We start from the raw sequence: 27583 nt of genomic DNA, 5'->3' as shown, positions 1-27583 counted from the left end.
GGGTTGTTTTCATGGATTCCACATCAAAGTTGTTAACTTTGTCGCCACCCTGCTGTGTTATCCACAAAATACACTGGCAAACTTTTACCATTTACGGATATTATTTCAGCGCTTCTTGCGCATCTGTTTACATTCCCCTCACCCGCCATATCCTAAACTTATAAGAACGCTACTACACTTGATCTTATACAAAAGGTTCTTAGAAGTGCTGTTTGGGGAGTAGCCTAGAGACAGGGGCTTGGATTGGCGAAAGCTCGCCTGGCAGCGGAGCGCCAGCTCCATGCGCATCATGCGCTTCTTGCGCATCTGTTTACATTCCCCTCACCCGCCATATCCCAAACTTATAAGAACGCTACTACACTTAACTTGGTGCAGGCTGGGACCGAGTCTGACCCTGGGGCTGGTCATATACTGCCGACGCAGAGGATTGCGGGGCCTACCTCGGTCCTGGTCTCAAAGGCCTACTATACCTCCAAATCCTCCCACCCCTCCTCCACCTCCTCCTCCTCCGAATTACCATCCATGGGCATGGCGCCATCAGTCGGTAGCTCTAGGCACAGCAGCAGTGCCGTTGCTAAGCGACAGCAGGCGGTGCTCAAACTGCTGAGCCTAGGTGATAAAAGGCACACCGCCCAAGAGCTATTGCAGGGCATTCCACATCAAACTTGTTAACTTTGTCGCCACCCTGCTGTGTAAGCCACAAAATATACTGGAAAACTTTTTTCATTTACGGATATTATTTCAGCGCTTCTTGCGCAGATGTTTACATTCCCCTCACCCGCCATATCCCAAACTTATAAGAACGCTACTACACTTGATCTTATCCGAAAGGTTCTTAGAAGTGCTGTTTGGGGAGTAGCCTAGAGACAGGGGCTTGGATTGGCGAAAGCTCGCCTGGCAGCGGAGCGCCAGCTCCATGCCAAGAACCAACTAACATAGTTTTAACTGCAGCACCTTTAATCTACTACTAGTTCACTGCCTCCATACATGGTCCCCTTATCAAACGAGCTGTGTCAGGCAGAATTTTGGATTGTTTTCATGGCTTCCATGTTAACTTTGTCGCCACCCTGCTGTGTAATCCACAAAATATACTGGCAAACTTTTATCATGTACCAATATTATTTGAGCGCTTCTTGCTCACCTCCTTTGGTTCCTCTCTGCTACCCATTGGTTTGAAGCCTGAGTCCATTTAGGGTATGTCGCCATGCCACTCTCTAGCCTTCCGCTGCTGCCGCTGCCTCTGCATGCCGTCCCCTATAGTGTCAGGGTCAATTATTGGATGTTTTAGATGCTATCTAGCTTCATTCTGTCACTCTGTCATGGCCATGCTGTTGCCCATAATTTTGGCATAATGGTGCATTTAAGCAGCCTCAGAGGCATCCATGCATGCTGCCCCTGCTGTTTCCTGTCCATTTCCGTGGTGTTTCCATCCTTTTCTGAGGTTCCCAGGTGTTTGGCCAAGCTTCCCTGTGCAGAGCCTTGGTCCCCTTGAAAAATGCTCGAGTCTCCCATTGACTTCAATGGGGCTCGTTATTCGAAACGAGCACTCGAGCATCGGGAAAAGTTCGTCTCGAATAACGAGTACCCGAGCATTTTAGTGCTCGCTCATCTCTAATCTTAACATTTTCCAAATGTACAGTATATCTAGCAGGGGTACAGTATGTAGCATTGTGATATTAGAGAATAGTTTTTGTCTTACATGCTTTGAATGTATTAATTTTGGAGATCAATGGAGATCTTGTTGCAACACAATGGGGCAGATTTATCAAGTGTCTGAAAGTCAGAATATTTCCAATTGCCCATGGCAACCAATCACAGCTCCCCTTTAAAATATTCATGAGCATTGGTGAAATGAAAGCTGAGCTGTGATTGGTTGCCATGGGCAACTGGAAATATTCTGACTTTCAGACTGCTTGATAAATCTGCCCCTTTATGTTCATATACATACTAATAATACATTCATTTGGAAAGAAAGCTTTTGTAGGTTTTGTAATTTAAAATGCTATTATTATGGTTATCTTATGACCTTATATAAATATATAGAGCACTAGTCAGCATGACTGACTAGGAGAAAACATTTAATTTCTTTGTTGTAACTGTACATTTATAATGTGGCTTATGCAGCTCTGTTGACAATAGGTTTTCTTGGGCCTGACATAAAGGAAGGTCTGAATTAGAGAATAATTGCACTATGCAAATTAATGTGATTATCCTCTGTCATTTAATGGATTGCCTACTTTGGCAATTCATCAGTCATGATGAAGTTCACTTGAGTTTAGGAAGAAGAAACATTACATGTTCTGTTTTATTCTATTATGCTTGCTCTTAACATTTTTATTAACCATGACCTGGCTAACGAAATATTCAGGATAGGCACCTTATGTAGCACATCAACATATTATTCAGTCCACAAAGCAATTGTGTATACAGTTACATACAGTATGGAGAGTGCACAGATATGTTCGCTGTATGGTTTGCTTTCCTTTATCCAAAAATAGTGTTACACTTACTTCAAATCTCTGTTCAGCACCTTCAGTACATGTTCCTCATATTATTTCAGTTTTATTCCTTTATAACAAAAGAGCGTAAAGGAAATCCCCTATGTACATATAAACTGGACCTAACTATTGTGTCTTCAGTTGCTATTTTATTCATCACTTTTCTGGTGAATTCTGTTAAAATATGAAACCACTTTCTCTGGGAAAAAATGCAAGGCCTTATCTTCACTACAACCAGTTCCATCTCAAATAAACCCTCATTTTATTTGGGCTTTTTATTTACCATATAGACGCAAGTATAAGCCTAGTTTTTCAGCACAAAATTTGTTCTCAAAAACACTAACTTGGCTTATACTCGAGTAAAAAAAATTGTCAAAACTCACCTTTCGGACATCACCCGTAGGTCCTATGCTTGTTTCAATGCTCTGGTGCCACCGTGGGTCCTTCAGATCCTCTTCAAGTTTTTCTGCTCCTCTTCTGGTCCCCTCGCGATGCCGGCAGCCCACAAACAATGACGTTGGCAACCAGCTGACGTAATTCTGTGTGCCGGCTGAGCGCGAAGACCCAAAGAGGAGCGGAAGAATCTGAAGAGGACTGAAGGACCCGAGGCAGCATCGGAGACAGACTGGGCAGGCTATATACTACAGGGCTGGGCAGGCTGTATACTACAGGGGGCTGGCAGGCTATTCACTACAGGGTCTGGTAGGCTATATACTGCAGGGGTCTTGCTGGCTATATACTGGGAGGCTGTGACCAATGCATTTCCCACCCTCGGCTTATACTCATTTAAATAGGTTTTCCCAGTTTTTTGTGTGAAATTAGGGGTCTCGGCTTATACTCGGGTCGGCTTATTATTGAGTATATGGTAAATTACTTTCAAATAAATAATTTTTCAGTTTGAAACTGAGTACAAGGAGGTGTAACATCTTCTCTCGTTCCTCATGGTTGTCTCTCTTGGTCCTCTTGGTCAGATCTCCAAGCAGTAGTACCCACTACTGACTAATTACTGTTTTTCAGCAGGTGCTTTTTAATAAGGCTTGAAGATTATGTTAGGCCATGAATGTGTGAAGCTCATGTAAATGCTCAAATATCTTGGTCCTTTCACATGGACTGCACATATTACACAGGATGGGAATTCTTGCATCATAAAGAACTATGATGCTCGGACTCCCTGTCTGCCCAACTACCTGTACTGTAAGAACTGTTACAGTGTATGCTCTTCATGGGATTGGACCAACATATGGGGCTTTGTTGAGCAGATGTGTAATATTAATTTACTGGGCTCCAACTCAAAATCTGGATAATGACCCCAATTATAATGTGTTATTAAAAGTTGTAGAACCCACATATGTGTAAGGAAACCCCAACAAATTAAGTACCAGGGAAGAAGTTTCCAGGGCCCAAAAGGAGGTGCATTTGCAAATCCTAAATGACATATAGAAAGACAAAGACAAAGGCACAAACCAAAGCAGAAAAAGATCAGAATTGCATTAATCCACAAACAAGGATGAAACAGCCACCTCTCTTTCAAATGGGTCAGAGGGTCACAATCAGTGTTCCATCTAACATTTTGGAACTAAAAGAGTTAAAATAACATACTAATGAGGTCATCAAACCTTATTACATGTATGCCTGTCTGCTGGCCGTGACATATTTTAAAGGGGTATTCCGGGAATATGAATATCTGATACAAAAACCCATAATGCTATAAATAATTGAATATAACAAAACTCAATGTCATTAGTTCGATGTTATGATTAACAAAATTTTATGGCCTCTCTAAAGAGTTATCACCAAGATGGCCGCCACTGGAAACTACAGGAACCATGATCCTTTAGTTCTCAGTAACTCCTCCTCTGCTCTGCTCCCAGTGATGATGTAACAGACTTTCTTACTCTGTTACCATACTAATGATGTGTAACTGCCTCACTGAGATGACGTCTCACCACAACACTGGCCATACTGGATGCACTGCAATCGACTACAGCTAACATAGTGATAACATGACCTACCCAGGCAGGTGCAAGACATGTGATGTGGACGTGTGACCAGCGGCCATCTTCTGTCCCGCGTCTGCTCTGTGCGGAGGAAATCAACTGACTGATTGAAGGGCCAGTAGCATGTTAATTCTTCATTACAGCATTTTTCTGCTAAAGGGAGCAACATTTTAAATAACAACTAATTACACATTAGATATATTTTAAGTACCCACTTGTATACGAATTATGCTGATTCCTGGAATATCCCTTTAACTCTATTGTTTCTGCATTGCATAACCCAGGTCATAATATGTTCAGAGATGCTATTTGCCCCTGACATTGAGAGCAGTAGATAAATGCTGTAGTGAGCTCTATTTATTACTACCGTAATTGGGAGATCTCATTGGCATTTAGTGACTACAGTGAGATTCTTATTATACTTTGAACTTTTTCTATGTTAATAAAATTTGCCACATAGCTAACAGCTAATCTATGGGAAATGGTTTCCAAATGCTGAGAAGTAAAGGCATCAAAAGTAGCAGATGCCACCAACTTTTGATAGGGATACAGTTTATAGTAGGTGAAATATAAAATATTGGAAATCAAAGAAAAATACCTTAAGATGATATATAAACCAGATAACACTAGCAATTAAACTAGTTTTTATATTAAAGGAGGTCAGGGAGTAAGAGTACTCCCGACAGAGAGTTTGCCATTTAAGGCCACCTTACAGGTGTGTGGAGACTTATAGCCATTCATGATCCACTAAGGAACTCTGGGAAATATGCAAATACATTTTCCAAGAAGGGAGACAGAAAACCACATCTTGTTTGCTACTTTGTAAGCCTGCCCCCTTACCAACAAGCATGACTTTCAGGTAGACTAATGAGATGATGTGGGATTAGGCTTCCTGAAGGTCATGCATCATGGTTAAGGATCTGCCTTACACATTAGCAAAAAGTTGTGGTTTTCCTTGTCTCATCTTGGAATACTTCATAGTATTTGATCAATATTTCATCATCATTAAAGGGTTTGACTTAAACGCAATCCACAGCTTCCATGAACAGTCCTCAAGAGACTTTCAGATAGTGGACTTGCTCTGTGGACAGGATGTTGACAGGACAATTAATTTAAAAGAATACAATTGGAGTTTAACCAGTGAAGGGAATTGGCATTTGAATTTTTTCCATACCATGCAAAAAGCATCCAGATCCACCCATGTGTTGTAGTAGATGAAACTGAATTTGGCATCACAACAATGACTGTCCTCTTGATAAACCTGGTTGCTTCTTTAAAGAGAATCTGCATATATTAATATACAAAAAATCCCTTTACCAGTGTGTTCAGAAGTTTCCAGATAATGTGTCTTTTATGGTCCACTGTAGTAACATCATTCAGAAAATGTAACCGCTTCCGCACATTGACATAACTCTACGTCATAGGTTGTGGGTAGTTCCCGCACCTTGACGTACTGTTACGATATGGTGATCGCCCATGTTCAGAAGCTGGGCCTTTGTGATCATTGCATGATCCCAGCAGTGCATGATATCAGGGCACAGAGGTACAGATCGTTGCTATGACAGCCCTGAGGTCGGATGAAGGACCCCAGAGCTGCCTTCAATAGAAGCCTGCTAGATCAGCCTATGCATTCTGTATACATTCATATTGCAGTATATTACAATGAACAAGTGATAAAATGATTAAATATTCATGTCCCACCCTGGGACAATATGAAACAGTAAAAAAAGTATCAAATAAAAACATTAAAGATTAATAAAAATCATTTAAAAAAGAATAAAAGTTCCCTGAAATCTCATCACATATAAAAAACAAAAGCAACATAAAAAAGAGAAAATCACCAAAAAAAACACAACATATTGGGTATCACCGTAACAACCCATATAATAAAATCAAATTGTCACTGAACCTGTATGGTGAACGCTATGAAAAAAATGCAAGAAAACGTCAAAAATTGTGAAATGTTCACATCCGACCTCATTAAAACAGCAAAAAAAGTGATCAAAGAGTAACATTTACCCCAACATGATGCCATAAAAAGTACAGCTGTACTTTATTGCTGTAATCATGATGACACATAGAATAAAGATAACACATTATTTTTCAAGAATGAATTCTTTTTTTATTATTTTTTAACCACTACCAAGAAAGTTAATTAATTATCTGATTATTAGCCATTGAATCCCTCTAAATGAAGTACCTGAAAAGTAAAACAATAATATCCCATATGTCCAAATTACAAAAAAGTAAACATTTTATAGCCTGGAAAATGTGACACTGCAGATCTGCTCTGAATGGCGTCTCCTTCCCTTCTGGCCGTGTGCACATACAGCAGTCACCAAGACATATGGGGCATCCTTATACTCCAGAGAAATTGGTTATCAAACTTTGTGATGGTTTAATTTTTGGCCAAAATTAATGTTATTTTAAAAAAAGAATCAATAAATTACAGTTTACAGTGTAAATTACAGCTCTATTTTGTTTTAACCCCTGTGAAACATTTAAAGGGCTAACACACTTCTTATAGTTGATTTTTTCACATTTTGAGGGGTGTTTTTTTTAAAATGGCATAATTTAGGGGGCTTTAATCTTATTAAGACCTCTCAAAGTCACTTAAAGCTGTGCAGGTGCCTCTAAATAAGGGTTTTGGCGATTTTCATAAATATTAGAAAAATTGCACCCAGAATTCTGAATTTCCTAAAACTTAAAAATAGAAAGAATGCATAAAAACCCATGCCAATATAAAGCAAATATTTAGGAAATGTTAGTTAAAGTTAAATGGGTGCTATAACAAAAAAAAATGTTAAACTTGAAAATTAAAAATTTTTAGAAATTTTTGTCAAAGTTTCATTTTTTTAAATATCTAAGCACAAAAGATATCATCAATTTTTTTCTATAAATTTGAAGTACAGTGTGTGATCTTAAAATGCCCTGCATATGTTACAAATTTATAACCTCCTATAATGACACAGGGCAGATTTCAAAAAATTAGGCTTAGTCCTAAAGCTTAGTCGTGAAGCAGTTAAAGTGAGATGCAGACTGAATGTATAAAGTCATGGAGACAAAGATTCCATCACTGAAGTTGAGCTCTCCCCACCCTCTCCTGATCTATGGTTCTGTGTCAAGGGACTTCCCTTATTGGCTCTCCTCAAGTCTGGTGTCAATCACGACCAAGTGGAGGGTTGTGAGGTGTGGAGAGTTGACTTCATTGCTAAACTCTCTTCCTCCTTGACATTATACAACACATTTACATCTCAGTTCAAAGCTGAATTTCAGAATGATGCCATCACAATTGGTCATGAAAATATCATGTTAAGTGGTTAACGAGGTCAATATCTACTAACAGGTTCCCTTTAAAACACAAAAGAAACCTGAAAGTTATTCCAAAGTTGGAAATTAGTATCAGTTGGTAATCAGGATCAGTTTTCTTATTCTCACAAGATTTCTTGTTATGTCAAACTAGGTGTTGCTACTGCTATGGTTGGGCAGCTTACCATTTAATTCCCTAGTTTCTTTGCCTGATCAGATAATTTAGGCTATTGCATTATTTCCCAAAAAATCGAACAGTTGCAAAAAATTCAATGAAACTAAAATGAGTTGTTAAAAATAAATATTAATATCCATATATTAGTTCTAAATGAAAGGATGCCAAAGCAGGTCAGTATTTCCATACTGTTTTCTTTGGCTTACAGTTCCTACTATACATTAAAATATAAATAGATAGATATTTGTGAAGTCAGGGATTTCAGATAAACATATGTAGAAGTAAGAACTAATCTATTATCTACAATTATTCTTCAAATCCTTCAAATATTTTAAAAGAGGTTTCTGGCATCACTGCAATCTCAGCCATAGTAGAAATACAAACTCTTTTCAATGTGCTTATATTCTTAAATTTGAGCATGTGACCCTGGAAGTCATACTAATGTAACATTGAATTCACCGTCCAGGATTTTCTTGTGTGCAATGTGATGTCAATGTGGATGTTATTTCATTTTGCCAAAATGAAAACCTTTAAAGAAAAGAAGGGTTGCTCAGTTTTAAAAATTGCATTTAAAATGGGAATCTAATATTTTCATACGGTTAGATCCCTCTCACATGGACGTTGTGGTGACATATTTTGGTCCGGATATGCGTCCCCATATGGCACCCGAGCAGTAGAGTGCACACACGTGTGCCACTGTACCGTACAGTGCATGGGTAGAAGATAGAGCGTGCTATACCCTACAGGCGCCATACCTTGCTATGGAGAGGGGAGGTGTGAACAACTCTCACACCTTCTCCTATGCAGCACACAGCTGGATGCTCACCCGGGCTATAAGCGGGCAAGTATACGTCCATGTGTTAGAGGCCTTAGAATGACAAAGATGGAGACCTTTGATTCCCTTACAAGGTCTTAGTGTAATTGCTGCAAGATGGAGAAAACATGTATGTCAATCATTCCATTCCATGACAAAATCCAGCACCATCAAGTGTAATATGCCAGTGATGAGTGTGATGTGTCTAAGTTGCATCACATTCAAGCATGTACTAGCTAGAACTACCAGTCCGAATGCTGAGCAACCGGAAGTAAATTCTGGTTGATGAGGTTTGGGCGGGACATTCCTGCCAGCACTGGCTTTGTGAAGCAAGTTGGAAGTATAATACTCATTAGTGTTAGCCTAATAATAATAATAATAATAACTCCTTTATTTATATAGCGCACACAGATTATGCAGTGCTTTACAGAGCTTTCCAAATCGGTCCCTGTCCCCAATGAGGCTCACAATATAATCTACCTACCAGCATGTTTTGGAGAGCGGGAGGGATTGGAGGACCCGGAGGAAACCCACACAAACACAGAGAGAACATACAAACTCTTTGCAGATGTTGACCCTGGGACTTGAACCCAGGTCCCCAGAGTTGCAAGACTGTAATGCTAACCACTAAGCCACTGAGCTGCCCTACTACTATACAAAGTACATTTCCATATTATATTCAACAACAGTGCCATAAAATTTATGCAAATCAAATAATATATATATCCAAAATGCAGCGTACATTTAAAACTTCCACATAGTTCTGAATAAGTTCTTCTGTAAAGTACCAAAGTAATATTACCTTACCAAGCCAAATAGCACTCTGGGGGGGATTTACTAATTGTGGCGCAAGCACGTCTGTCCGCATCGGAGATCAGTCTCCACAAAACACAGCCCAATGTATTTAAGTGGGGCAAGGCTGTTAATAATTAATGGGTAGACAGAACTGATCAGTCGGGCGCCATAAAAATGCGGACATCAATGAGATGTGCGCCAAAATATTACATGGACTTAATTTTGCTATCTGACCAATTTTTTTCCTGGTCTATAGTGCGCCAAAAATTTTGCCTAAAAATGCAGACAAAATACACATAATTGTGGAGGATAATGTGGAAATGTTAGGCCACACCCACTTGCACCAAAAAAAGACATGGATAGTTGGAAACATCTGTTCTTTCTGGCGCAAAATCAATATAAATGATCCGCAACAGTTCTGCGCCAAAAAAACATTAAAATCATTAACAGATGTGACAATACATGTGCCCCATTGTGTCCAAATAATAGTGCTATACCACTTCAGAAAAATGACAGCTATACACATCAATATTGTCATATAGCACCATAAGGGATGAAGTTTGGGTACCCACTGGTAACACCCATGATCAGTGCTGGCAAAGGGGAGCCAAAAGGATTGATGATCCTACAGAAAATAGTGGAGTACCCACAGCATTTAAAGAGTAAAAGGCGGAGGTGGGGGGTGTGGCTGAAGTCAGTGTTTGGCACGTACATTAGGTTTCAGGTCCTGATGCTATATATCAAAATATTAATGCAAAAGCATTTTTTTACTGCCAAAATAATGCTAATTGACATGTAATAAAACTCTTCTTATAGTATCACATTCAAATAATTTCCTGATCAATCTGCTCATATGTGAAGTATTAATAGATATGATATAATAAAATGATAGTTCTTCCCATTTCATGTTTAGAGACTAATGCTACAAGAAATATAAAACTGCTATAATTGTCACTGTTTCCCATCACAAAGCAAACAAAGTCTAGAGAATTCATTGACTGACACCCAACAAATCCCACCTAGATTTTATGACATACATTCGTCATGGGGCTAAATTTTCTCAAAACAGCAGCTACCATGAAAGTAAAAAGGACTGGGAAAAATGTTAAGAAAAAAAAGCACAAATTTACACTGAGGCGGTTTATTACAGCAGAGAATAAGAGAAAGAAAAAAGTCACAGTACATCTTTTTCCAGCACAACCTAAAAAAATAGATAGAGAAGTAGTAAACATCATTACTTCTGCTTTAAGATTCATCTGAAAAGCTTCACATAGAGAAAGGCTGGAAAGAGGGGAGACAAGACGTGCTTGCAGCTAATATTACAGTCAAGTCCCAATTTTACCTAAGGGAAAGCAGCTTTATTAAAACTCATGACTGAAATTGCGTGACAGGTGCCAATATCCTCCACCCTGACAGATGTGTCAGTTTGCAAATGCCATTTTCTTGTCAGCAGTCCCTAGATGGAGTTTCTCCCATCACCATTTGTCTCTCTTCCAGCTAGATCACACATGCCCGTCGTTTGCCTCCAAGCTGCGCTACGTTGTTTGATGTGTGGGATCTTCACAATGAGACTTATTAAAAGACAGTCCATTATTTTTATTTAGAGCATTTCCAAAACAAGCCGAGCGCGTACCGAGATAATTTTGAAGGGAAAAAAAAAAATCAAGTAGCAGGTCATCTTCAGGCCAATGCGGTTGAGTTTCAAATGCAAATGAAAGCTTATTCTGCCGTCATTTTCATGTTCATAATAAGCATGATTTGAGTGGCATTTAACCCAGGTATAATGGTTTTTACAGTTTATTGTCTGTACAGTCTCTTATGAGGTGTAATTCATTTCACACTGTTCAGCACATAATTTCAGCCGGATTTCTCGGACTCAATACTGATATATGTGTTCACTCTTCAGCAAAGTACTGTGTACAGCATCCTGCATTCCTCCATCAGATACATTATGAAAACATTTTCCTGCTGCAGGTACTGAATTACACCCCAGTGAAAAGGCTGCAGTATCAATTGTCTATTGTGCAGACAACAAGGAAGCTGCAGCGCTGGGGCTTGGAATAGGATTTTGTTTTTAATGTAGTCTCGAGGAAACATTGCTGGCTTTTCGAATACACAATGCTATGTGTATAAAGTAGCTACATGTATTAAAGTAGCTGTTTGGTCTCTAAAAAAAAAAAATTGTAGAAAAAAATTGGTTACTTTTTCAATCTCTAAGGTTCCACTGCAGTTGCCTTACTGGTCCTTGTGGGTGGACAATCAGCTATGAACCAATGAGCAATGAGGATGGTTGTTAGGCACAGTGACTGTATCTAATGGTCACATGCTGGACCAGGGGAGTAACTACAGTGGTAGCAGCCATAGCAGCTGCTATGGGGCCCACAGTGTCAGGGGGCCCCATCATCCAACCTGACAAACTAAAGAATGGAGGATGTACCCCATTATATACATATTATGCTGCACATTGTACAACATAATATGTGTATGACATATATGTGATGTATATATGCTGTATCTGTGATGTATATATGCTGTATGTGTACAGAATGAATGATGTGTACTGCATTATGTGTACTGTGCATGAACCACGGTAGAAACCTCGGATTCTCACTACCTTAGTTCATGTGTGCCTGAAAAAATGGTGTGGACACTGAAATGTTGTATAACTTCCCAGGATATATGTGCTAGATAGTGAGGACGCTAAACTGTGGTTCTACACTATTTTTGGACAGTCATGGGATTTGGTGACTAAAAATCTAATTACCGTATATACTCGTGTATAAGCTGAGTTTTTCAGCACAAAAAATGTGCTGAAAAATCTCAACTCGGCTTATACACAAGTCAATCCTAAAAAAAAAAACTTAAAAAAAAAAAAGCTTACATACTCACCCTCCGGCGGCCCCGACGCGCAGCGCTGCTCCCCCCCCCCCCCATGTCCGTGCTGCTCCCCCGATGTCATTGCAGCTCCTTTCTGGCTTCCTGGCTCCTCTTCTTTCTTCTGTAACAGGCGGCAGGACGCAGCCATGTCATCTCACAGCCGACAGGCGCATAGTATGACGTTGGCAGTGGCCGCGTCATACTAAGCGGCTGCCGGCAGATAACTGGGCCGTGTCCTGCAGCCTGTTACAGAAGAAAGAAGAGGAGCCGGGCTGGATGCTCAGTGCTGCACCCCCGATGTCCTCGCTGCTCCCCCAATGTCATTGCGGCTCCTCTTGTTCTTTCTTAGAGAAGAAAGAAGAGGACTCGGGAAGCCAGAAGAGGAGCCGCAATGGCATCGGGGGAGCAGCGCGGACATTGGGGGAGCAGCGTTGCACATCGGGGCCGCTGGAGGGTGAGTATGTAAGCTTTTTTTGTTTTTTTGAGTGCTGGGCTGGCTGTATACTTCTGGGGCAGAATGGGCTGGCTGTATACTACTGGGGCAGGCTGGGCTGGCTGTATACTTCAGGGAACAGAATGGGCTGGCTGTATACTACTGGTGCAGGCTGGGCTGGCTGTATACTTTGGGGGCAGAATGGGCTGGCTGTATACTACTAGGGCAGGCTGGGCTGGCTGTATACTTCGGGGGGCAGAATGGGCTGGCTGTATACTTCAGGGGCAGCATGGGCTGGCTGTATACTACTGGGGCAGGCTGGGCTGGCTGTATACTTCTGGGGCAGGCTGGGCTAGCTGTATACTTCTGGGGCAGAATGGGCTGGCTGTATACTGCAGGGGGCAGACTGGGCCGGTTGTATACTGTAGGGGGCTAGAATGGGCTGACTGTATACTACAGAGTGCATAATGGGCTGGCTGTATACTACAGGGGGCAGAATGGGCTGGCTGTATACTACTGGGGGCAGGCTGGGCTGGCTGTATACTGCAGGGGGCAGAATGGGCTGGCTGTATACTACAGGGGGCAGAATGGGCTGGCTGTTTACTACAGGGGGCAGAATGGGCTAGCTGTGTATTACTGGGGACAGGCTGGGCTGGCTGTATACTACAGGGGGCAGGCTGGGCTAACTGTATACTGCAGAGGGCAGAATGGGCTGGCTGTACACTACAGGGGGCAGAATGGGCTGGCTGTATACTACAGAGGGCAGAATGGGCTGGCTGTATACTACTGGGGGCTTGCTGGCTATATACAGGGGGGGGGGCTGTGACCAATGCATTCCCCACCCTCGGCTTATACCAAAGTCAATAGGTTTTTCCAGTTATTTGTGTCGAAAGTAGGGGTTTCAGCTTATACTCAGGTTGGCTTGTACTCGAGTATATAATTATTTCTGAAGAGAATTTGGATGGCAAAAAATCAAGTTGTTTGTGGTTATAGTTTGGGCAAAAATTTTGCTATTAATAACATAGACGATCACCTATCTTTAGGCTCAGCTTAGTTAAGATACCTGCCTGAATCTGTTGTGGCACTGGCTAGAGTGATGTCAAATGTATTCCTATTTATAACATATTTAAACATTTGAAACATTTTCTTTTAATTCAGAAATAATAAAGTTGGTAATAATAGTACACTTTGTCATATACTTCAGTAGACTTCCTGAGGTCTGTCTATTTCAGACAGATAAGAAGGTTAAATATCTTCTTATATAAAAATAATTCTCTCTAAGGGGCTTAGACTACCTAGCGACTGTCTTTTAAGAGTTAAAGGGGTATTCTCACCTGGGCATTCACATTCAGTTTCACTAATCTTCCATATATAAACATTTCTTCAATTGGATGTTATTTAAAAAAATGTTCCTGTGTGAAGATAATTTCCTATAAACATAGCCATGTTGTCCCTTAGAAACGAGATGGCTTCCTCGGTTACGACCACGTCACACTCTGGCAGCTGTGGCCGGACATACGCTATAGAGTCCTGCCTGACCTCCTGGATTCAGTGATCATTACCACAGGACGGGTGCGGAACATGCAGTAACTCCTGGACATTTCATATACCAAAACCTTTTTGTTTATTTGTGCAATCTCTCAGGCAGAGGTGGCCGTATCCGAGGAAGCCATCTAGTTTCTAAGGGATAAAATGACTACATTTATGAGAAATTATCTTCACACAGGAACATTTTTTTTATTAACATCCAATTGAAGAAATGTTTATATATGGCAGATTTATCAAACTGAATGTGAGTGCCCAGACGAGAATACCCCTTTAAGTCATTAGGAATAGTATAGGTCTGGGTAAAAGTGGGTTAGTCGAATGCTGCGAACAAATGAAAACCACTCAATTTTTTCCAAGCCTTTTTGATGCTTTAGAAAAATAATCTTAGCTATCTTTCATCATTACTCTCCATCATGCTCAACCAACCTACATGGAATTATAGTCAATGATAGTCACAAAGACTGGAAAATCCACTAGGGCACGGAGCATGGGCAACCAAAATAATATGAAACCCTGGCTCCCAATTTCAGTATCACAATGGACTCCCAAGTTTGCCTTTGCCAGCTGGACTGAAAGCCACGATTTTCAGTACTCAGGATCCTGGAGAACCCCTTTAAGAAAAGCTCACTCTACTGCAGCATCTTCTTTTTCCACCTTCCTTCCTCTTTCTAAAAGTCATGCCATTTTTATTTTTCCTTTTAAGGGTGTTGCATAAGGGTTTTCAGTAGTAAAAACAGTGGCATCTATTAAAATTCCATGCAATTTACTTCAAAGCTGAAAAAAAAATCCAAATTGGTTGAATTGACCAAAACAAGGTGTTACACCAATGTGCGGCCCAAATGGTTCTTCCTTTTCATTCTGTGGGTCCATATGATCAAAAAATAGTTTTAGTTATGTTTAAACCCCACCATATTCCGACACCCATTCTGTTCTATACATCCGTGTACAAATGTAAGATGTCATTTTGTCATGTCAGCTGTTACTGACACTGATACCGTTTTGGAAAATCCATTACCTTTTGATTACTTTTTATTCAAATTTTTATGGGTAGCGTAATGGGAAATAGTGGCAGTTTGAACACGTGTCCTTTTTTTTCTTGTTATGGCTTTTACCATATTGAATAAATATTTTTATATTCAACTAGATCAGGTATTTTCAGACATGGATATACATATACATGGACTACTTAAGAACACCCGATTTACAGACGACCCCTAGTTACAAACGGACCTCTGGTAATTGGTCAATTTCTGTACTTTAGCCTTAGGCTACAATTAACAGCTATGACAGTTATCAAAGGTGTCTGCAATTAAGCTTTATTATTAATTAAAATCCAATTGTCACAAAGACCAAAATTTGTCTGGAGTTACAATTATAAAATATACAGGTCCAACTAACATACAAATTCATCTTAAGAACAAACCTACAGAACCTATCCTGTACGTAACCCGGGGACTGCCTGTATCTCATATGTATCTTATATGGGTATACTTTTTACGTTTTTTTTTTAGTTTACCATTCTTTAGGACCCTGAAATATTCCAACCTGTCATGATATCAGTGGAGACCGATGACAAGACAGTGTCACTACAGGCAGTCCCCGGGTTACGTACAAGATAGGTTCCATTGGTTTGTTCTTAAGTTGAATTTGTATGTAAGTCAAAACTGTATATTTTATATTTGTAGTTCCAGATAAAATATTTTTTTTCCCCAGTGACAATTGGAGTTTCAAAATTTTCTCCTGTAATTGGACCAAGGATTATCAATAAAACTTCATTACAGACACCTTACAGCTGATCATTACAGTCTGGGACTATAGTAAAGCATCCAGAGAGCTTCACCAGAGGTCACAGTGGTCAGAGGGGTCCTTCTTTAACTAGGGGTCATCTGTAAGTCAGGTGTCCTTAAGTAGGGGACCGCCTGTACTGTTAATGTTTCACACAAAATACTGGTAAACAATTTAGCAGACACCTGATGTGTAATATGGCTCAATCTCCACATCACACAGGTCTCGTTGCATAATGTCTTGGATTAAAAAACTGTTACATTTATCCAAATGAGGTACATGGTTTGACATGATGAATTTCACTTGAATGGGAAAGCAATACTGGAATATTGGCACAAAACTAAATGGGTACACTTACCAGCACTACTACACTGTGGCACACCAGAGTTCCATAAATGTGTAGATTCTTATAGTTTTAACATATGATTTTTGATCCATCCACACCCTCAAAATTGTATCTGCCCACTTTTTGTTTATCTCATATTATCATCTTACTATTCAGTTGTGAAAAAACATGAGCACTATGGGGGAGATTTATCACTTGTGTGCCAGCGTATGCTGAAATCCCCGCCCCCCCTGGGGCTGCCGGATACATCCAGAGGCTTAGGCCTATTACACTGTATTTAAAGTCACAGAATTTTTTTTTTTACTTTGCTCAATGCATATTATTATATTTTTTTTGTACTAATCCATTGGTCTTTGATTTACTAGTAGTAAAAATTCTATTTCTCCGCTCCTAATTTAGCTGGGATTATACTTACCTAATTTTATATTATAATATTTTATAGGGGTTATAGTACTTTATGAAATATAGGTTACAGTATCTTCAGAAAACTCTCCTTAACCTACTACCTGCTACATGCACTTTTTGAACTTTCCAGTTTGTAATTTGGAAAATATTTGTGTGTAAAAATGCGAGCCGGAGAAAAGTGAAGCTTCAGTTATCACCTAAATCAGGCAAATGCCGACAGGTAGATGGTTATACAGATTCCCCGTTGACTTATTTCCTTGGACACAGATTATTTACAGCTTCTTATATTATGATACATATATATAATGTACAACGTAACCAACTCCATCCCTATTCTTTGGGGGATCTCGTTTGGGGAAGTTGTCAGGTGCCTTATTACAATGTTAGATAGATGCAGACCTGCTATGCATCATGCTGCCATTTCTTATAGTTTTTACATAAAGCACAGGAACAGAAAAAAATATACACTGGCAATTTTTGAGGGATAGAAACTTAACAATCTTTGGCATAGACTGCACACACAGTAAACAATTTGTAATCTGATAATGCTTTATAAATTTCATACAGGTATTAAAAAGTGTTTGTGTGATATTAGGCAGAGCTTCACAGACAATTTTTCTATAAGTTTACGCTTACCTTCAAGGCTTTATTTAACATGTTGTTTTAGCAGTGATGGCCATAGCAGCATGGTTACTTATATATGTAAAAATATTTCACATTCATAAGAAACAAGAGAAACAAGCAATCTAAAAAAGTAAAATAATTGACAATTTGAAAGGATAAGAAAAAAGTTCATCTAGTTCAGACTATGTTCTTGCAACGTTCTCACAGAGAAAGGCAAAACCCACAAGAAAGATGTCTAGGCTTATTTTGAACTCATTTAGCTAATTAGTATTGTCTTGCTGCTCTTACAGTAGAGAACCCCTGATACAAATATACGTTAGATGCTCCACTGCCAAATGCATCATATATTTGTCTGATTCCTCCTTGCGGGTGATTTTCAATACAGGCGGTCCCCTACTTAAGGACACCCGACTTACAGACAACCCATAGTTACAGACGGACCCCTCTGCCCACTGTGATCTCTGGTGAAGCTCTCTAAATGCTTTGCCATAGTTCCAGACTGCAATGATCAGCTGTAAGGTGTCTGTAATGAAGCTTTATTGATAATTCTTGGTCCAATGACAGCAAAAATTTTGAAACTCCAATTGTCACTGGGGCAAAAGAAAAAAATTTGTCTAGAACTTCAATTATAAAATATACAGTTTCGACTTACATACAAATTCAACTTAAGAACAAACCTCCAGACCCTATCTTGTATGTAACCCGGGGACTGCCTGTACTTTGTCTTTGTATGTACAACAATTTTACCTCTATCTATGGTGCTAACAAAGGTTTGGAAAATGGGGACAACAGGTGATTAGATTTACAGTTTTTCCAATCCCCTCTCCTTAAAAGAGGCCTTCTATACTTGTTTTATCTCCCAAATCCACAAATCTGTGGGAAACATGGTATGACTTCTCAGCAAAAGTTGCCTTTGGAAATGTTGTATCATTTGACAAACCTTTATCCTTCAGGTTTACTAAAGGAATAAAATCTGGAGCCATTGCTGGCTTTTTCATTACTTTTGACTGGTGATGAAACTATGCTTGATTTTTTTGCTGCTAAAATTTTGGAGATGATGGACATCTGTTGGACCCCATTACAAGTCACTTGGCACCATCAAGTACTGTTGTTATCCATGTTATAAATAGTTGAGCAGCATCTTATGAATATTGAATTCTAGAAGGGAAAAAGGCTACAAAGGCAACTTTAGATCTCATCTAATTATCGAATTTGCTTCCAGTATTTGGAAATAGATTAGGTCCTTGTCATACACATCATAATACATATAGTAGTAATACATTCCTAATAATAATAGCAATACATAGCTAATAGCTATTTTAGCTAGCATCATAGCTAGTACATATAGCTACCTGTCTCACTTCATTCTGTAAAACCATTAGCAATGCTTATTTGTCTATATTTGTAGCAGTAGGGAACACCTATTGTTCAAAACTGTAGTAGTATTATAATAGTCCCTCACTGCCTCCAGTAGCAAGGCTCACACTTTACCTAACAAATCAGTAACAAAGACAGTAGTACCTGCACCACCAGAACGTAGATCTCTTTAGATCTATCTCTATAGGTCTATTTCTGCAACATTTCTCTTGCACACAGCTCACCGTAGCTGCCATACTCTAATATGTGTGGCTTTTGACAAGAGTCAGACAAATCAACAATATTATTCAATAGGTCCCAAGTTTCAAGGGGCTTTTTTCCCACTACAGTAACTTGACCAAATTTTGTCATACTCAACTCTGATGTTTGCTCTAACCTTGACGACCCCAATTCATGTTTCACCGCGAAAAAAATGGCAGTAGCAGTTAAAATGGGTATTTTTATTACAAATTAAGGGTTGGCCTATAATCTTATTACATATTTACAAGATAGGTTATAATTGCCTGAACTCAAGGGATTCCACTGATGGGATCCCCAGGAATAACCTGAGCGAGAATGTGTTTCCCTGTTTGAATAGAAACAGTGGAGACTACACAATTGCCCACATTTATCAAAAACAGTGCAAACTGCACTAGGGGTAGTTTGCCTGTGTAGTGTACAAAAAGTACCTGATTCATGAATTGTATAGCACATTCTTCATGAATCTGTCCCCCTCTGCACTGATCTGACAGACTGCACCAACTGTTTTTGGTGCACCTTTAACATAGAGCGTTAAATTCTGTCTGACTCTGCATCATAAATGCACTCTGACTGAGCACTGCAACGCCCCTTTTAGTGCAGAATTTTGTGTTGCGTTGGGTAAAGTGTAGCCACAACACAAGTACACTTTATAAATGCATTGTTTTGCAGAGAGACCTGGTGACATCACTGACTCTCAGTACACTATGTAGGCAGAGCTGGGAACATGAATAAATTATATAAAGCGGTAAAGCATGCTTTGCTCATTTGCATATTTTAGAAAGTTACTTTTCTCCTAAATGCGGCCATTGCAAGTTATAATAAAATAAGATCAGTGTACTTGAGGATGGCACAGGGAGGTGAGTTGTAATCATCTACCATCAGCTAATCTGATTGTAGGTGTCCTTGAACTCTTTCCCGCCGATGCCCTTTTCCGTTTTTGCTTTTTCATTTTTCATTCCCCACCTTCAAAAATCTATAACTTTTTTATTTTTCCATGTACAGAGCTGTGTGATGGCTTATTTTCTGCGTAAGAAATTACCCTTCAAAAGGTGGTATTTAATATTCCATTCTAAGTACTGGGAAGCGGGAAAAAAATTCCAAATCCAGTGAAATTGGTGGAAAATATGCATTTGTGGATTTCACGGATTTCACTGTACGCCCCAAATGACATGTCTACTTTATTCTTTGGGTCGGTATGATTACGGGGATACCAAATTTGTATAGGTTTTATAATGTTTTCATACATTTAGAAAAATTAAAACCTCCTGTACAAAAAAAAATTTGAGGATTTTGCCATTTCTGGCTCTAATAATTTTTTTATACACAGAGCTTTGGGAGATGTCGATTTTTGAAGTTTACAATGTTATTATTTTTAGGACTGTGTGACCTTTTGATAACTTTTTAAAGAATATTTAATTTTTTTTAAATGGCAAAAAAGTGGCATTTTCGATTTTGGACGCTATTTTCCGTTACAGGGTTAAACACAGTGAAAAACTGTTATTATATTTTGATAGATCGGGCATTTTCGACACGTCAATACCTAATGTGTTTATAATTTTTACTGTTTATTTATATTTACATCAGTTCTATGGAAAGGAGGGTGATTTGAATTTTTATGTTTTTTTATTATAATCTATTTTTTTACTTTTTTTTTTTTTTTTACTATTTTTCAGACTCCCTAGTATGGCAGTATATGTGGATATTCCTCCTCATTCAGTACAATGTGCTGATAGCACATTGTAATGAAAGGGGTTAACACAAAGCAGCCTTGAGTCTTTGGAAGACCCAAGGCTGTCATGGTGACGGATCGCTGCTCCCCGATGACGTCACGAGGAGCGACGATCCTCACCAAGATGGCGACGCCCATGCTTCTTTTTAAAGCCGCAGGCAGCTTCGCTGGTGGCAAGCGGTGTGAAAACACCAGCGATCGGTGCTGGCATTTAATCTTGTCTTTTGTTCGAAGTATGTTGCTTCGGTTGCTACAGTTGACAGGATGCCATTTCCCACTCAGGAAACCCACATTCTTCCACCCTAGCATGCAGCCGCAGAAATAGAGAACTAAAGAACATTGAAGATGTCACACATGACGAGAGGAGAATGGCCCCCTCCATTGAGTGTATTGGGAGTTCCCAAAGGACAGCGCCCTAGGATTTACAAACTGTTGTGATTGGACAATATTCACTGTGTTATGACGTGGGAAGATGCAATAGGGTCATGATTGTTATAAAAGGCATTTTATAAAGGAACTAGGCTCTCTTGTTGACTGCGAGTGTCTGGGAACTAGATAACCGTCTTTGTCTGGTTATTGGGGTTCCAGGTGCAGACAGACAAATAACATAATTTGATCTCCCACATCGAGAGGATAGGTCGAATCATATACCAATAAAATAAGGCATTTCAGAGTACAAACAAGCATATGGAACAATAGGACTGAGTGCACCTCTCACAAGAGCTTACAGTCTATTAGCGGGGTGACACAAGAGGTAAAGAGCTTCTATAATGGTCCAACTATTCTTTATAAGGGAACAGAATAAATTAATTTAATAAAGACGCTGCTGCTTTCACCAGTCATCAGCTGCTATCTTATATACATATCCAAGGTGAAAGTGACTGCAGAGAAGCCTGGAGCTTGCCAGTTAATCAACAGGAGGAGAACATAGGGTGGATGAGAGAAGAGAGATAGGGAAGTGCAGCATTATGCAGAGCTTTGTGGATGAGGGTTATTATTTTAAACTGAATTCAGAAAAAGATGGGCAACCAGTGCAGTGATTGGAACAAACTGGAAGCATCCGTGTAGGATTTGGTCTCAAAGACAAGCCTGGCTGCTGCTGGCTACTATAGAGAGAATATACATTAGCAGGTATCTTTTGTATAGTTGACCCATTATAAGTAGGTGTCAGAATCATAGTACGGGGAGGAGGTTGAGACAGCCAGCACAGGATCAACGTCAGAGGCAGAGCAGTGGGTCCACTACCCCTGAATCCTGACAGTAGGGGTAAGTCCCTGTAAGACCTCTGTAATTAATAAACAGAAAAATATTAGACCATAAACATATTTGCCCAGATTTATCAATATTGATGCAAACTGCATACCGGCACACAGTCTTTTAAGTGCATTCAGTTTAATGGGTGTGAGCCACATTTGTCGAGTTGCAGTAATAAATATGGTGCACGGTCCAAATTGGCAGCGGTACCTTTTATGTGCAGAATTTTGTGGCGTGGGGGACAAAGTGCAGCTGCACCACCAATTTGTCGAAGACACTTCATAAATACATGTGCAGTTTGCGCGTTCTTTTAAGTGCAAAGTACGACAGAAAATTGGAGCAGCCCGATGAATAGATATGATCCCACTGTATGTGCTCTATGCGGTTAAATCTAATATTATTTTTATCCTAAATTTAAAAGTTTATACATATCTATTATTTTATTACCAATATTTCTTTACATTCATTTTATCTTCTAAATATCATCAGAATCATTCTTGAAAGCTTTTCCATAAACTGCAAAACAAAAAACCTAGTTGAAAACACCTTCAAAGACGACAAAGAACTGTTATCATCCCTGCATTCTATTTTGAAAAAAAAATCTTCTATTAGTGTTTGATAGGTCTAAACTGTTCTCCTGGAGTGTTCTGACATCTCTCTTCCCCCTCCCTCTCTCATGCAGTCATTGCTAAGATTCCTAGCTGGCCTTCAATAAGGACAGTATGTGTTGTGTAGCAGCTGCAAAAGGCCTCACAAATGCTGGCTGACGAGAAGTGACAGCTCTGTATATCTCTCACTGGCACTGACAGCTGACAGATGGATACCACTCACACACAGAAGAAAAGCCCCCAGGATGATTCTCTAACATTACTCTCTGTTCATAGGGGCCACATTTGATAGAGTGTTGCTCAGAATAATAAAGCCTTGTCAGTTTGTTGCAGTGCCAGCCTGCTGGAAATATCCTTATTCTTTTTGTTAGTCGCAAGCAAACATATATCTGTGTACACAATTAAGATATCAAAATGCAGATAAGAATATATATATATATATATATATATATATATATATATATATATATATATATATATATATATAGATAGATATAAAGATATATATTTATGATAAAAACAACATAAACACCATTTTTACATGTGAAATAATTAGTTACAAGTTCTAGTTATCATTTGGCCTGATTAACTAAAAATGGACAAGAATTCATAGAGGAATAAAGAATGAGAGGAAAATAGAGAAAGTCATCGACAAAATAGACAACCAGCTGTTGGACCTGGGAAAAAACAGAAAGAAAAATGAGCAAATAAAAAGATTATCTGAAATACTGCTGCTAATATTTTCCGTGTCTTTAGTTATGTATGTGTTTGATATCTCCAGCAGTTAGCGGTTCTTTTATCACACAGACTGTTCAGCTATTTGAGCCCCAAGCTTCTAGATATCATTGCCAATTTTCCCCCTCCCTATGGAGAAAGCTTTGTCTGCGATGAATGCCGACTCCCAAATGTATAGTTCAGTGGAAAATGAAATCCCTTGTATATTTTGGACCAAGAATATACAAGTAGAAATGTAGAAAAGTTCAAATGCAGATTCATATTACAAGAACACAAAGAAGCCTACATACATGCCGTTCTGACTTACTATACATATAAACAAGCAATTCATGTATTCATACCTACAATGTGTCAAGAAGTACTTAAAATCATGTAAAATCTTTTTACCAATTTACAGTTCACAGCACCCAAAATAAAAATTGAAATACATCATAAAGGGACAAACTGGAAGGTGAAGGGTGAAAGAGGAAAACATATTAAACACAAAAATTATCTCAAATGTTGCTACAAAGGAATAAATTAGCCTTCACAGGACGTGGGATTTAATGATTTTCCAATGTTGGAAATCCAGAAGAAGAAAGAAGCTAGCCAGTGACCTATTAAAGTCAGAGAAGTATGTCAAGGAGGATCACCTGGTATTGTAATTACAGTCATTTCATCCGCAGAGGCAAGGACTTGCAAAAAAAGTGATTTATCATCGAGCAGCTCATTACCTTCTTCTCTAATCCCCACCTCATTCAACCTTTTGCACATTTGGAAACCTATGAGGAGTTGCTTTAATCTGGGCATATTAGATAATGGGGCACATTTACTTACCCGTTCCTTGGAGTTCACAGAAAGTGCATTATCTGACGATAATACACTGTTCTGTGACTCACTAAGATCATGCGCCCGAAATCCTACATGTGTCACTTCCCCACTCAGGTCCGACAGAGTTTAACTTCTTCTACGTGGTGCATATAAGTGCATTGTCTTGCAACACAATTTAAAAGTTAAATCCCGCCGCCCGCAAGGAAGCCAGAGTAGCTGCGACAGAAACAGAAACAGTGCAACCTCCGATGAAAGTGAGTAGTGCGACCCTTATAAATAAGCCCCAATGTCTAATGTTAGGTGTTGTCGCAGGTCATCTTACCAAGAATAATTTCTACTTGGTCAAGGCATATGGGTTAAAAATGAGAAGCTCCAGTCTTTAAGCAGCCTTTTTGGCATAAATATCAAAATATGGGACATGGGAATCCTATTTTGTTTTGGGAATAACCATGACAACAACTCCCATTGCTTGAGAAGGAAAAGTGAAGGAGTTAGGGACATTGTTAAGGGCTTATAGGAGTAAGGGAGACCATAAAGCGTGTTTATAAAACTTGACTGTAAAACTGAACTGTTACTTTCAATTAACACTCGTCTGCTTTAAAGCGTAACCGCCATTTGAGATAGATTTTTTATATTGTGTGCAGGGGGGTTGTATTTTGTTACTATACTTCAATAATTCTGCTTAGTTTGAAGAAAAATCAAGTTCCTCCCTCCCATATTCCAGCGTGTACAGAGTGTGTCTGCATGAGCTTATATCTAATCTCCCTGTCTTTGGTTAAACAGCTCTGAGAAGGGAGGATTAACCCCTTTACTTTCGGCTTGATCTTTGAAAATACTGCTCATAGCATACTACAGTCAGGGAGAGAGCAGAAAGGGTTCACACAAACAGGAGAGTAGAGAGAGACCCATCTTTAATTATGTAGAAAGAAACTAAGGGACACATTGTAGTCTGTTTCTTTACAAACTAAGCTGAAGTTCTTAATGACATATATTACAGAAATTTTCACAACACTCCCCACCAAATTATCAAAAATCATCTGAAATGACTTACTCTTTAATGTTATATAAACACAAGATAAAAAATCAGTTTTTCTGGTCAATTTCACAAAATTTGGAATTTTTTCCCACCCCCTCCCCAATATTAAATATCATTATTGGAAAGTTCAATTTGTTACACAGAAAACAAGCCTCCTACTACTCTGTACATGAAAAAATAAAAAGGTTTGGGCAAAAAACAGAAACAAAAAAGGGGCAAGAGGTTAAATAGGTTTCAAATTCACAGGGGTGCTGAGGCCACCACTTTGTGGCGTGTACATTATTTACCACAAAACAAAAGTATTTCTGGCAGATAGAGATCAATATGGTTACACCATTTTACACTATGTAGAATTATTTCTTAGTTGAAAACTACTTTCACTCTTTTTCAGCAATATTTTTCAGCGATTTTCCATTTTGTTGATAGGTGTTCTGTTTTGAAACATTAAGGAAAAATTGAATCTCATGTATTGAAAAGCAAGCACTGCTGAGTTCATTAGTTTGTGCTCATGCAAAATGCTTATTGCACCAACAGATGCAGTCTGCATTAAGTGTGCATTAGGCCGGAGCGCATTGAGAATAGGACTAATGCTTTATTTTGTGAGTTGTAACATGCCAGCAGCATTTAATACATCTGTTCACTTGCTGAAGATTACTAAATATTAACTACGATTTTTAAATCATAACCTAGGTACAAAGAAAGCATAATTTTAACCTGCTTTAACCCCTGCTTTTACTTCTTCATCAGTATCAATGTAATTGAAACAGCAGAATTATAAACTGTTTGGGGGGTATTTATCAGGGATTCCAAACCAGAATCCCAAATGCCTGGCAATACTCTGCCAGCCTTGCTTCCGCTTCACACTCACCCCCCCATTGGCAGGGCACTGCCGTAAAGGGGGGGTGCATGGCCGGCAGAGAGGGCCGGCTGCAGCGTGTGAAACTTTGGATTCTGCGTAATATTTCTGCGGGTACTTCAAGATCTAAAGCTTCTACGTGTTTCGGGCTGCGCAGGAGGATGGTGATATTATAATATGCCAACACTTGTGTACCCCTGTTTGATTCATTAAAACCTGAGTACTGTATCAGGTTTCCCCATTTAGTGGGAAATTGAGCAAATTATTTAATTTCTTAAATTATAAATCTACATCACACATAGAAAACATTATCTGCTGAATATTTGCAAAGTATGCCGAAGTCTTGCCTGACACTGCAGCCCCATGCCACATACATCAGAAGGTCTAAGGGACTGTGTGGCTTCCATTAAATGCTGACACACCAGCACCAGTATATGATAAAATCAAAACAATATTTTTTGGACTATAAGACGCACTTTTTAGCAAGAAAAAATCTTGCTAAAATATGCCTGCTTCTTATAGACCGAAGGTCAGGAGGATCCAGCACTGCCAGACCCTCCTGACCGCTGTAATGGAGATCGGGTGATGCCCTGATATAGCGCTTCATCCGATCTCCCAGAGAAGAGAGCCTCCACACACTGCTCTCTTCCTCTGCCTACAGAAGCTGCGATTGATCACATGCTTCTTACATCACCACATACTGCCGAGAATGGGAACATACTGCGCTGGGACAGGGTAAGAAGAAGTGGGGAAAAGGTGAAGGGAGGGGGGGGGGGTCAGTGTGTGTGGAGTAGTTCCCAGTGTGTTCCTTATTTGTGTGTGTAAATGTATGGATGAAGCAGTGCTGTGTGTGTAAATGTATGGATCATGCAGAGCTGTGTGTGTCAATGTATGGATCATGCAGATCTGTGTGACCAAAAAGGATATTTTAATTGGTGTAAAATATATTTTTCCTTTCTTGGAGGTCTAAATCTGGGGTGCGTCGTATAGTAAGAAGGGTCTTATAGTTTGAAAAATACGGTAAATCATTTTTACATTTATATTGAGTTAACATTTCATTGATCTAAACAATAATCGTATTGTGAACACAATATTTTAATCACATTGTCGAGAACGCAATATGAGCGCAATTGTTGCATTCACCACGAACACTTACTCATGGACCCAGGCACAGTGACTGTGGTAATCTTCTTATATTTGTTACCCATGGTCTTCTTACTTCTAAAATAAACTTTTAAAAGTATGCTAATGAGCCTGAGGGGCTCTGGGGGTGTTTCCATAGCCCCTCAGTGATGTCTTTTAATAGGCTGTTACAAAGAACAGAGCAGGTCT

This window comes from Engystomops pustulosus, chromosome 5 (assembly GCF_040894005.1).
Source record: "Engystomops pustulosus chromosome 5, aEngPut4.maternal, whole genome shotgun sequence".
Classification (NCBI taxonomy): domain Eukaryota; kingdom Metazoa; phylum Chordata; class Amphibia; order Anura; family Leptodactylidae; genus Engystomops; species Engystomops pustulosus.
This window is presented reverse-complemented; position numbering follows the sequence as displayed.